The following is a 12,390-nucleotide window of genomic DNA, read 5'->3' on the forward strand; positions in this document are numbered from 1 at the left end:
CTAGTTCGGCATGACCGGGGTCACTGTTTTAGTGTCACGAAAATGAAGAAAAAAAAATCAGCCATTTTTGGTGAAAATGGTTTGAAAAACATTTTTTAGGCCTGTCCAGAATGTCGCTTTTTTTGCATGATCGGAGTCATCGTTTTTAGGGACAAAATAGAAATCTGCAATTTTTTGTGAAAATTGTTTTAAAATGTTTTTTAGGCCTGTCCAGAATGTCGATAGTTCGGTATGACCGGGGTCACTGTTTTTGTGTCACGAAAATGAAAAAAAAATATCTGCAATTTTTTGTGAAAATGGTTAAAAAAAAAAAATTTAGGCCTGTCCAGAATGTCGCTTTTTCGGCATGATCGGAGTCAACGTTTTTAGGGACAAAATATAAATCTGCAATTTTTTGTGAAAATGGTTTTAAAATGTTTTTTTTAGGCCTGTCCAGAATGTCGATAGTTCGGCATGACAGGGGTCACTGTTTTTGTGTCAAAAAATGAAAAAAAGAATTCTGAGCTTTTTTTTTGAAAATGGTTCTAAAATGCTTTTTTTTTAGGCCTGTCCAAAATGTCGCTAGTTCGGCATGATCTTAGTCATCGTTTTTGGTGACAAAAATAGAAATCTACAATTTTTTGTGAAAATGGTTTTAAAATGTTTTTTTTAGGCCTGTCCAGAATGTCGCTAGTTCGGCATGACCGGGGTCACTGTTTTTGTGTCACGAAAATGAAGGAAAAAAAATCTGCAATTTTTGGTGAAAATGGTTTTAAAAAAAAAATGTAGGCCTGTCCAGAATGTCGCTTTTTCGGCATGATCGGAGTCATCGTTTTTAGGGACAAAATAGAAATCTGCAATTTTTCGTGAAAAAGGTTTTAAAATGTTTTTTTTAGGCCTGTCCAGAATGTCGATAGTTCGGCATGACCGGGGTCACTGTTTTTGTGTCAAAAAATGAAAAAAAGTATTCTGTGCTTTTTTTTGAAAATGGTTCTAAAATGCATTTTTTTTAAGGCTGTCCAAAATGTCGCTAGTTCGGCATGATCGGAGTCATCGTTTTTGGTGACAAAAATAGAAATCTACAATTTTTTGTGAAAATGGTTTTAAAATGTTTTTTTTAGGCCTGTCCAGAATGTCGCTAGTTCGGCATGACCGGGGTCACTGTATTTGTGTCAAAAAATGAAGAAAAAAAAATCAGCCATTTTTGGTGAAAATGGTTTGAAAAATTTTTTTTAGGCCTGTCCAGAATGTCGCTTTTTTTGCATGATCGGAGTCATCGTTTTTAGGGACAAAATAGAAATCTGCAATTTTTTGTGAAAATGGTTTTAAAATGTTTTTTAGGCCTGTCCAGAATGTCGATAGTTCGGTATGACAGGGGTCACTGTTTTTGTGTCACGAAAATGAAAAAAAAATATCTGCAATTTTTTGTGAAAATGGTTAAAAAAAAAAAATTTAGGCCTGTCCAGAATGTCGCTTTTTCGGCATGATCGGAGTCAACGTTTTTAGGGACAAAATATAAATCTGCAATTTTTTGTGAAAATGGTTTTAAAATGTTTTTTTTAGGCCTGTCCAGAATGTCGATAGTTCGGCATGACAGGGGTCACTGTTTTTGTGTCAAAAAATGAAAAAAAGAATTCTGAGCTTTTTTTTTGAAAATGGTTCTAAAATGCTTTTTTTTTAGGCCTGTCCAAAATGTCGCTAGTTCGGCATGATCTTAGTCATCGTTTTTGGTGACAAAAATAGAAATCTAAAATTTTTTGTGAAAATGGTTTTAAAATGTTTTTTTTAGGCCTGTCCAGAATGTCGCTAGTTCGGCATGACCGGGGTCACTGTTTTTGTGTCACGAAAATGAAGAAAAAAAAATCTGCAATTTTTGGTGAAAATGGTTTTTTTAAAAAAATGTAGGCCTGTCCAGAATGTCGCTTTTTCGGCATGATCGGAGTCATCGTTTTTAGGGACAAAATAGAAATCTGCAATTTTTCGGGAAAAAGGTTTTAAAATGTTTTTTTTAGGCCTGTCCAGAATGTCGATAGTTCGGCATGACCGGGGTCACTATTTTTGTGTCAAAAAATGAAAAAAAGAATTCTGAGCTTTTTTTTGAAAATGGTTCTAAAATGCATTTTTTTTAGGCCTGTCCAAAATGTCGCTAGTTCAGCATGATCGGAGTCATCGTTTTTGGTGACAAAAATAGAAATCTACAATTTTTTTGTGAAAATGGTTTTAAAATGTTTTTTTTAGGCCTGTCCAGAATGTCGCTAGTTCGGCATGACCGGGGTCACTGTTTTAGTGTCACGAAAATGAAGAAAAAAAAATCAGCCATTTTTGGTGAAAATGGTTTGAAAAACATTTTTTAGGCCTGTCCAGAATGTCGCTTTTTCGGCATGATCGGAGTCAACGTTTTTAGGGACAAAATATAAATCTGCAATTTTTTGTGAAAATGGTTTTAAAATGTTTTTTTTAGGCCTGTCCAGAATGTCGATAGTTCGGCATGACAGGGGTCACTGTTTTTGTGTCAAAAAATGAAAAAAAGAATTCTGAGCTTTTTTTTTGAAAATGGTTCTAAAATGCTTTTTTTTTAGGCCTGTCCAAAATGTCGCTAGTTCGGCATGATCTTAGTCATCGTTTTTGGTGACAAAAATAGAAATCTACAATTTTTTGTGAAAATGGTTTTAAAATGTTTTTTTTAGGCCTGTCCAGAATGTCGCTAGTTCGGCATGACCGGGGTCACTGTTTTTGTGTCACGAAAATGAAGGAAAAAAAATCTGCAATTTTTGGTGAAAATGGTTTTTAAAAAAAAATGTAGGCCTGTCCAGAATGTCGCTTTTTCGGCATGATCGGAGTCATCGTTTTTAGGGACAAAATAGAAATCTGCAATTTTTCGTGAAAAAGGTTTTAAAATGTTTTTTTTAGGCCTGTCCAGAATGTCGATAGTTCGGCATGACCGGGGTCACTGTTTTTGTGTCAAAAAATGAAAAAAAGTATTCTGTGCTTTTTTTTGAAAATGGTTCTAAAATGCATTTTTTTTAAGGCTGTCCAAAATGTCGCTAGTTCGGCATGATCGGAGTCATCGTTTTTGGTGACAAAAATAGAAATCTACAATTTTTTGTGAAAATGGTTTTAAAATGTTTTTTTTAGGCCTGTCCAGAATGTCGCTAGTTCGGCATGACCGGGGTCACTGTATTTGTGTCAAAAAATGAAGAAAAAAAAATCAGCCATTTTTGGTGAAAATGGTTTGAAAAATTTTTTTTAGGCCTGTCCAGAATGTCGCTTTTTTTGCATGATCGGAGTCATCGTTTTTAGGGACAAAATAGAAATCTGCAATTTTTTGTGAAAATGGTTTTAAAATGTTTTTTAGGCCTGTCCAGAATGTCGATAGTTCGGTATGACAGGGGTCACTGTTTTTGTGTCACGAAAATGAAAAAAAAATATCTGCAATTTTTTGTGAAAATGGTTAAAAAAAAAAATTTTAGGCCTGTCCAGAATGTCGCTTTTTCGGCATGATCGGAGTCAACGTTTTTAGGGACAAAATATAAATCTGCAATTTTTTGTGAAAATGGTTTTAAAATGTTTTTTTTAGGCCTGTCCAGAATGTCGATAGTTCGGCATGACAGGGGTCACTGTTTTTGTGTCAAAAAATGAAAAAAAGAATTCTGAGCTTTTTTTTTGAAAATGGTTCTAAAATGCTTTTTTTTTAGGCCTGTCCAAAATGTCGCTAGTTCGGCATGATCTTAGTCATCGTTTTTGGTGACAAAAATAGAAATCTACAATTTTTTGTGAAAATGGTTTTAAAATGTTTTTTTTAGGCCTGTCCAGAATGTCGCTAGTTCGGCATGACCGGGGTCACTGTTTTTGTGTCACGAAAATGAAGAAAAAAAAATCTGCAATTTTTGGTGAAAATGGTTTTTAAAAAAAAATGTAGGCCTGTCCAGAATGTCGCTTTTTCGGCATGATCGGAGTCATCGTTTTTAGGGACAAAATAGAAATCTGCAATTTTTCGTGAAAAAGGTTTTAAAATGTTTTTTTTAGGCCTGTCCAGAATGTCGATAGTTCGGCATGACCGGGGTCACTGTTTTTGTGTCAAAAAATGAAAAAAAGTATTCTGTGCTTTTTTTTGAAAATGGTTCTAAAATGCATTTTTTTTAAGGCTGTCCAAAATGTCGCTAGTTCGGCATGATCGGAGTCATCGTTTTTGGTGACAAAAATAGAAATCTACAATTTTTTGTGAAAATGGTTTTAAAATGTTTTTTTTAGGCCTGTCCAGAATGTCGCTAGTTCGGCATGACCGGGGTCACTGTATTTGTGTCAAAAAATGAAGAAAAAAAAATCAGCCATTTTTGGTGAAAATGGTTTGAACATTTTTTTTTAGGCCTGTCCAGAATGTCGCTTTTTTTGCATGATCGGAGTCATCGTTTTTAGGGACAAAATAGAAATCTGCAATTTTTTGTGAAAATGGTTTTAAAATGTTTTTTAGGCCTGTCCAGAATGTCGATAGTTCGGCATGACCGGGGTCACTGTTTTTGTGTCACGAAAATGAAGAAAAAAAAATCTGCAATTTTTGGTGAAAATGGTTTTTTTTTAAAAATGTAGGCCTGTCCAGAATGTCGCTTTTTCGGCATGATCGGAGTCATCGTTTTTAGGGACAAAATAGAAATCTGCAATTTTTCGTGAAAAAGGTTTTAAAATGTTTTTTTTAGGCCTGTCCAGAATGTCGATAGTTCGGCATGACCGGGGTCACTGTTTTTGTGTCAAAAAATGAAAAAAAGTATTCTGTGCTTTTTTTTGAAAATGGTTCTAAAATGCATTTTTTTTAAGGCTGTCCAAAATGTCGCTAGTTCGGCATGACCGGGGTCACTGTATTTGTGTCAAAAAATGAAGAAAAAAAAATCAGCCATTTTTGGTGAAAATGGTTTGAACATTTTTTTTTAGGCCTGTCCAGAATGTCGCTTTTTTTGCATGATCGGAGTCATCGTTTTTAGGGACAAAATAGAAATCTGCAATTTTTTGTGAAAATGGTTTTAAAATGTTTTTTAGGCCTGTCCAGAATGTCGATAGTTCGGTATGACCGGGGTCACTGTTTTTGTGTCACGAAAATGAAAAAAAAATATCTGCAATTTTTTGTGAAAATGGTTAAAAAAAAATTTTTTAGGCCTGTCCAGAATGTCGCTTTTTCGGCATGATCGGAGTCAACGTTTTTAGGGACAAAATATAAATCTGCAATTTTTTGTGAAAATGGTTTTAAAATGTTTTTTTTAGGCCTGTCCAGAATGTCGATAGTTCGGCATGACAGGGGTCACTGTTTTTGTGTCAAAAAATGAAAAAAAGAATTCTGAGCTTTTTTTTGGAAAATGGTTCTAAAATGCTTTTTTTTTAGGCCTGTCCAAAATGTCGCTAGTTCGGCATGATCTTAGTCATCGTTTTTGGTGACAAAAATAGAAATCTACAATTTTTTGTGAAAATGGTTTTAAAATGTTTTTTTTAGGCCTGTCCAGAATGTCGCTAGTTCGGCATGACCGGGGTCACTGTTTTTGTGTCACGAAAATGAAGAAAAAAAAATCTGCAATTTTTGGTGAAAATGGTTTTTAAAAAAAAATGTAGGCCTGTCCAGAATGTCGCTTTTTCGGCATGATCGGAGTCATCGTTTTTAGGGACAAAATAGAAATCTGCAATTTTTCGTGAAAAAGGTTTTAAAATGTTTTTTTTAGGCCTGTCCAGAATGTCGATAGTTCGGCATGACCGGGGTCACTATTTTTGTGTCAAAAAATGAAAAAAAGAATTCTGAGCTTTTTTTTGAAAATGGTTCTAAAATGCATTTTTTTTAGGCCTGTCCAAAATGTCGCTAGTTCAGCATGATCGGAGTCATCGTTTTTGGTGACAAAAATAGAAATCTACAATTTTTTGTGAAAATGGTTTTAAAATGTTTTTTTTAGGCCTGTCCAGAATGTCGCTAGTTCGGCATGACTGGGGTCACTGTTTTTGTGTCACGAAAATGAAGAAAAAAAAATCTGCAATTTTTGGTGAAAATGGTTTTTAAAAAAAAATGTAGGCCTGTCCAGAATGTCGCTTTTTCGGCATGATCGGAGTCATCGTTTTTAGGGACAAAATAGAAATCTGCAATTTTTCGTGAAAAAGGTTTTAAAATGTTTTTTTTAGGCCTGTCCAGAATGTCGATAGTTCGGCATGACCGGGGTCACTATTTTTGTGTCAAAAAATGAAAAAAAGAATTCTGAGCTTTTTTTTGAAAATGGTTCTAAAATGCATTTTTTTTAAGGCTGTCCAAAATGTCGCTAGTTCGGCATGATCGGAGTCATCGTTTTTGGTGACAAAAATAGAAATCTACAATTTTTTGTGAAAATGGTTTTAAAATGTTTTTTTTAGGCCTGTCCAGAATGTCGCTAGTTCGGCATGACCGGGGTCACTGTATTTGTGTCAAAAAATGAAGAAAAAAAAATCAGCCATTTTTGGTGAAAATGGTTTGAACATTTTTTTTTAGGCCTGTCCAGAATGTCGCTTTTTTTGCATGATCGGAGTCATCGTTTTTAGGGACAAAATAGAAATCTGCAATTTTTTGTGAAAATGGTTTTAAAATGTTTTTTAGGCCTGTCCAGAATGTCGATAGTTCGGCATGACCGGGGTCACTGTTTTTGTGTCACGAAAATGAAGAAAAAAAAATCTGCAATTTTTGGTGAAAATGGTTTTTTTTTTAAAATGTAGGCCTGTCCAGAATGTCGCTTTTTCGGCATGATCGGAGTCATCGTTTTTAGGGACAAAATAGAAATCTGCAATTTTTCGTGAAAAAGGTTTTAAAATGTTTTTTTTAGGCCTGTCCAGAATGTCGATAGTTCGGCATGACCGGGGTCACTGTTTTTGTGTCAAAAAATGAAAAAAAGTATTCTGTGCTTTTTTTTGAAAATGGTTCTAAAATGCATTTTTTTTAAGGCTGTCCAAAATGTCGCTAGTTCGGCATGATCGGAGTCATCGTTTTTGGTGACAAAAATAGAAATCTACAATTTTTTGTGAAAATGGTTTTAAAATGTTTTTTTTAGGCCTGTCCAGAATGTCGCTAGTTCGGCATGACCGGGGTCACTGTATTTGTGTCAAAAAATGAAGAAAAAAAAATCAGCCATTTTTGGTGAAAATGGTTTGAACATTTTTTTTTAGGCCTGTCCAGAATGTCGCTTTTTTTGCATGATCGGAGTCATCGTTTTTAGGGACAAAATAGAAATCTGCAATTTTTTGTGAAAATGGTTTTAAAATGTTTTTTAGGCCTGTCCAGAATGTCGATAGTTCGGTATGACCGGGGTCACTGTTTTTGTGTCACGAAAATGAAAAAAAAATATCTGCAATTTTTTGTGAAAATGGTTAAAAAAAAAATTTTTAGGCCTGTCCAGAATGTCGCTTTTTCGGCATGATCGGAGTCAACGTTTTTAGGGACAAAATATAAATCTGCAATTTTTTGTGAAAATGGTTTTAAAATGTTTTTTTTAGGCCTGTCCAGAATGTCGATAGTTCGGCATGACAGGGGTCACTGTTTTTGTGTCAAAAAATGAAAAAAAGAATTCTGAGCTTTTTTTTTGAAAATGGTTCTAAAATGCTTTTTTTTTAGGCCTGTCCAAAATGTCGCTAGTTCGGCATGATCTTAGTCATCGTTTTTGGTGACAAAAATAGAAATCTACAATTTTTTGTGAAAATGGTTTTAAAATGTTTTTTTTAGGCCTGTCCAGAATGTCGCTAGTTCGGCATGACCGGGGTCACTGTTTTTGTGTCACGAAAATGAAGAAAAAAAAATCTGCAATTTTTGGTGAAAATGGTTTTTTAAAAAAAATGTAGGCCTGTCCAGAATGTCGCTTTTTCGGCATGATCGGAGTCATCGTTTTTAGGGACAAAATAGAAATCTGCAATTTTTCGTGAAAAAGGTTTTAAAATGTTTTTTTTAGGCCTGTCCAGAATGTCGATAGTTCGGCATGACCGGGGTCACTATTTTTGTGTCAAAAAATGAAAAAAAGAATTCTGAGCTTTTTTTTGAAAATGGTTCTAAAATGCATTTTTTTTAGGCCTGTCCAAAATGTCGCTAGTTCAGCATGATCGGAGTCATCGTTTTTGGTGACAAAAATAGAAATCTACAATTTTTTGTGAAAATGGTTTTAAAATGTTTTTTTTAGGCCTGTCCAGAATGTCGCTAGTTCGGCATGACTGGGGTCACTGTTTTTGTGTCACGAAAATGAAGAAAAAAAAATCAGCAATTTTTGGTGAAAATGGTTTTAAAAAATTTTTTTAGGCCTGTCCAGAATGTCGCTTTTTCGGCATGATCGGAGTCATCGTTTTTAGGGACAAAATAGAAATCTGCAATTTTTTGTGAAAATGGTTTTAAAATGTTTTTTTAGGCCTGTCCAGAATGTCGATAGTTCGGCATGACCGGGGTCACTATTTTTGTGTCAAAAAATGAAAAAAAGAATTCTGAGCTTTTTTTTGAAAATGGTTCTGAAATGCATTTTTTTTAGGCCTGTCCAAAATGTCGCTAGTTCAGCATGATCGGAGTCATCGTTTTTAGGGACAAAATAGAAATCTGCAATTTTTTGTGAAAAAGGTTTTAAAATGTTTTTTTTAGGCCTGTCCAGAATGTCGATAGTTCGGCATGACCGGGGTCACTGTTTTTGTGTCAAAAAATGAAGAAAAAAAAATCTGCCATTTTTGGTGAAAATGGTTTTAAAATATTTTTTTAGGCCTGTCCAGAATGTCGCTTTTTCGGCATGATCGGAGTCATCGTTTTTAGGGACAAAATAGAAATCTGCAATTTTTTGTGAAAATGGTTTTAAAATGTTTTTTTAGGCCTGTCCAGAATGTCGATAGTTCGGCATGACCGGGGTCACTGTTTTTGTGTCACGAAAATGAGAAAATAATATCTGCAATTTTTTGTGAAAATGGTTCAAAAAATTTTTTTTAGGCCTGTCCAGAATGTCGCTTTTTCGGCATGATCGGAGTCATCGTTTTTAGGGACAAAATAGAAATCTGCAATTTTTCGTGAAAATTGTTTTAAAATGTTTTTTTTAGGCCTGTCCAGAATGTCGCTAGTTCGGCATGACCGGGGTCACTGTTTTTGTGTCAAAAAATGAAGAAAAATAAATCAGGCATTTTTGGTGAAAATGGTTTGTAAATTTTTTTTTAGGCCTGTCCAGAATGTCGCTTTTTCGGCATGATCGGAGTCATCGTCTTTAGGGACAAAATAGAAATCTGCAATTTTTTGTGAAAATGGTTTTAAAATGTTTTTTAGGCCTGTCCAGAATGTCGATAGTTCGGCATGACCGGGGTCACTGTTTTTGTGTCAAAAAATGAGAAAAAGAATTCTGAGCTTTTTTTTTGAAAATGGTTCTAAAATGCTTTTTTTTTAGGCCTGTCCAAAATGTCGCTAGTTCGGCATGATCGGAGTCATCGTTTTTGGTGACAAAAATAGAAATCTACAATTTTTTGTGAAAATGGTTTTAAAATGTTTTTTTTAGGCCTGTGCAGAATGTCGCTAGTTCGGCATGACCGGGGTTACTGTTTTTGTGTCACGAAAATGAAGAAAAAAAAATCAGCAATTTTTGGTGAAAATGGTTTTAAAAATTTTTTTTAGGCCTGTCCAGAATGTCGCTTTTTCGGCATGATCGGAGTCAACGTTTTTAGGGACAAAATATAAATCTGCAATTTTTTGTGAAAATGGTTTTAAAATGTTTTTTTTAGGCCTGTCCAGAATGTCGATAGTTCGGCATGACAGGGGTCACTGTTTTTGTGTCAAAAAATGAAAAAAAGAATTCTGAGCTTTTTTTTTGAAAATGGTTCTAAAATGCTTTTTTTTTAGGCCTGTCCAAAATGTCGCTAGTTCGGCATGATCTTAGTCATCGTTTTTGGTGACAAAAATAGAAATCTACAATTTTTTGTGAAAATGGTTTTAAAATGTTTTTTTTAGGCCTGTCCAGAATGTCGCTAGTTCGGCATGACCGGGGTCACTGTTTTTGTGTCACGAAAATGAAGAAAAAAAAATCTGCAATTTTTGGTGAAAATGGTTTTTAAAAAAAAATGTAGGCCTGTCCAGAATGTCGCTTTTTCGGCATGATCGGAGTCATCGTTTTTAGGGACAAAATAGAAATCTGCAATTTTTCGTGAAAAAGGTTTTAAAATGTTTTTTTTAGGCCTGTCCAGAATGTCGATAGTTCGGCATGACCGGGGTCACTATTTTTGTGTCAAAAAATGAAAAAAAGAATTCTGAGCTTTTTTTTGAAAATGGTTCTAAAATGCATTTTTTTTAGGCCTGTCCAAAATTTCGCTAGTTCAGCATGATCGGAGTCATCGTTTTTGGTGACAAAAATAGAAATCTACAATTTTTTGTGAAAATGGTTTTAAAATGTTTTTTTTAGGCCTGTCCAGAATGTCGCTAGTTCGGCATGACTGGGGTCACTGTTTTTGTGTCACGAAAATGAAGAAAAAAAAATCAGCAATTTTTGGTGAAAATGGTTTTAAAAAATTTTTTTAGGCCTGTCCAGAATGTCGCTTTTTCGGCATGATCGGAGTCATCGTTTTTAGGGACAAAATAGAAATCTGCAATTTTTTGTGAAAATGGTTTTAAAATGTTTTTTTAGGCCTGTCCAGAATGTCGATAGTTCGGCATGACCGGGGTCACTATTTTTGTGTCAAAAAATGAAAAAAAGAATTCTGAGCTTTTTTTTGAAAATGGTTCTGAAATGCATTTTTTTTAGGCCTGTCCAAAATGTCGCTAGTTCAGCATGATCGGAGTCATCGTTTTTAGGGACAAAATAGAAATCTGCAATTTTTTGTGAAAAAGGTTTTAAAATGTTTTTTTTAGGCCTGTCCAGAATGTCGATAGTTCGGCATGACCGGGGTCACTGTTTTTGTGTCAAAAAATGAAGAAAAAAAAATCTGCCATTTTTGGTGAAAATGGTTTTAAAATATTTTTTTAGGCCTGTCCAGAATGTCGCTTTTTCGGCATGATCGGAGTCATCGTTTTTAGGGACAAAATAGAAATCTGCAATTTTTTGTGAAAATGGTTTTAAAATGTTTTTTTAGGCCTGTCCAGAATGTCGATAGTTCGGCATGACCGGGGTCACTGTTTTTGTGTCACGAAAATGAGAAAAAAATATCTGCAATTTTTTGTGAAAATGGTTCAAAAATTTTTTTTTAGGCCTGTCCAGAATGTCGCTTTTTCGGCATGATCGGAGTCATCGTTTTTAGGGACAAAATAGAAATCTGCAATTTTTCGTGAAAATTGTTTTAAAATGTTTTTTTTAGGCCTGTCCAGAATGTCGCTAGTTCGGCATGACCGGGGTCACTGTTTTTGTGTCAAAAAATGAAGAAAAATAAATCAGGCATTTTTGGTGAAAATGGTTTGTAAATTTTTTTTTAGGCCTGTCCAGAATGTCGCTTTTTCGGCATGATCGGAGTCATCGTCTTTAGGGACAAAATAGAAATCTGCAATTTTTTGTGAAAATGGTTTTAAAATGTTTTTTAGGCCTGTCCAGAATGTCGATAGTTCGGCATGACCGGGGTCACTGTTTTTGTGTCAAAAAATGAAAAAAAGAATTCTGAGCTTTTTTTTTGAAAATGGTTCTAAAATGCTTTTTTTTTAGGCCTGTCCAAAATGTCGCTAGTTCGGCATGATCGGAGTCATCGTTTTTGGTGACAAAAATAGAAATCTACAATTTTTTGTGAAAATGGTTTTAAAATGTTTTTTTTTAGGCCTGTGCAGAATGTCGCTAGTTCGGCATGACCGGGGTTACTGTTTTTGTGTCACGAAAATGAAGAAAAAAAAATCAGCAATTTTTGGTGAAAATGGTTTTAAAAATTTTTTTTAGGCCTGTCCAGAATGTCGATAGTTCGGCATGACCGGGGTCACTGTTTTTGTGTCACGAAAATGACAAAAAAATATCTGCAATTTTTTGTGAAAATGGTTCTAAAATTTTTTTTTAGGCCTGTCCAGAATGTCGCTTTTTCGGCATGATCGGAGTCATCGTTTTTAGGGACAAAATAGAAATCTGCAATTTTTCGTGAAAAAGGTTTTAAAATGTTTTTTTTTAGGCCTGTCCAGAATGTCGATAGTTCGGCATGACCGGGGTCACTATTTTTGTGTCAAAAAATGAAAAAAAGAATTCTGAGCTTTTTTTTTGAAAATGGTTCTAAAATGCTTTTTTTTTAGGCCTGTCCAAAATGTCGCTAGTTCGGCATGATCGGAGTCATCGTTTTTGGTGACAAAAATAGAAATCTACAATTTTTTGTGAAAATGGTTTTAAAATGTTTTTTTTTAGGCCTGTCCAGAATGTCGCTAGTTCGGCATGACTGGGGTCACTGTTTTTGTGTCACGAAAATGAAGAAAAAAAAATCTGCAATTTTTGGTGAAAATGGTTTTAAAATTTTTTTTAGGCC

This window comes from Salmo salar, chromosome 14 (assembly GCF_965601325.2).
Source record: "Salmo salar chromosome 14, fSalSal1, whole genome shotgun sequence".
NCBI classification, from domain to species: domain Eukaryota; kingdom Metazoa; phylum Chordata; class Actinopteri; order Salmoniformes; family Salmonidae; genus Salmo; species Salmo salar.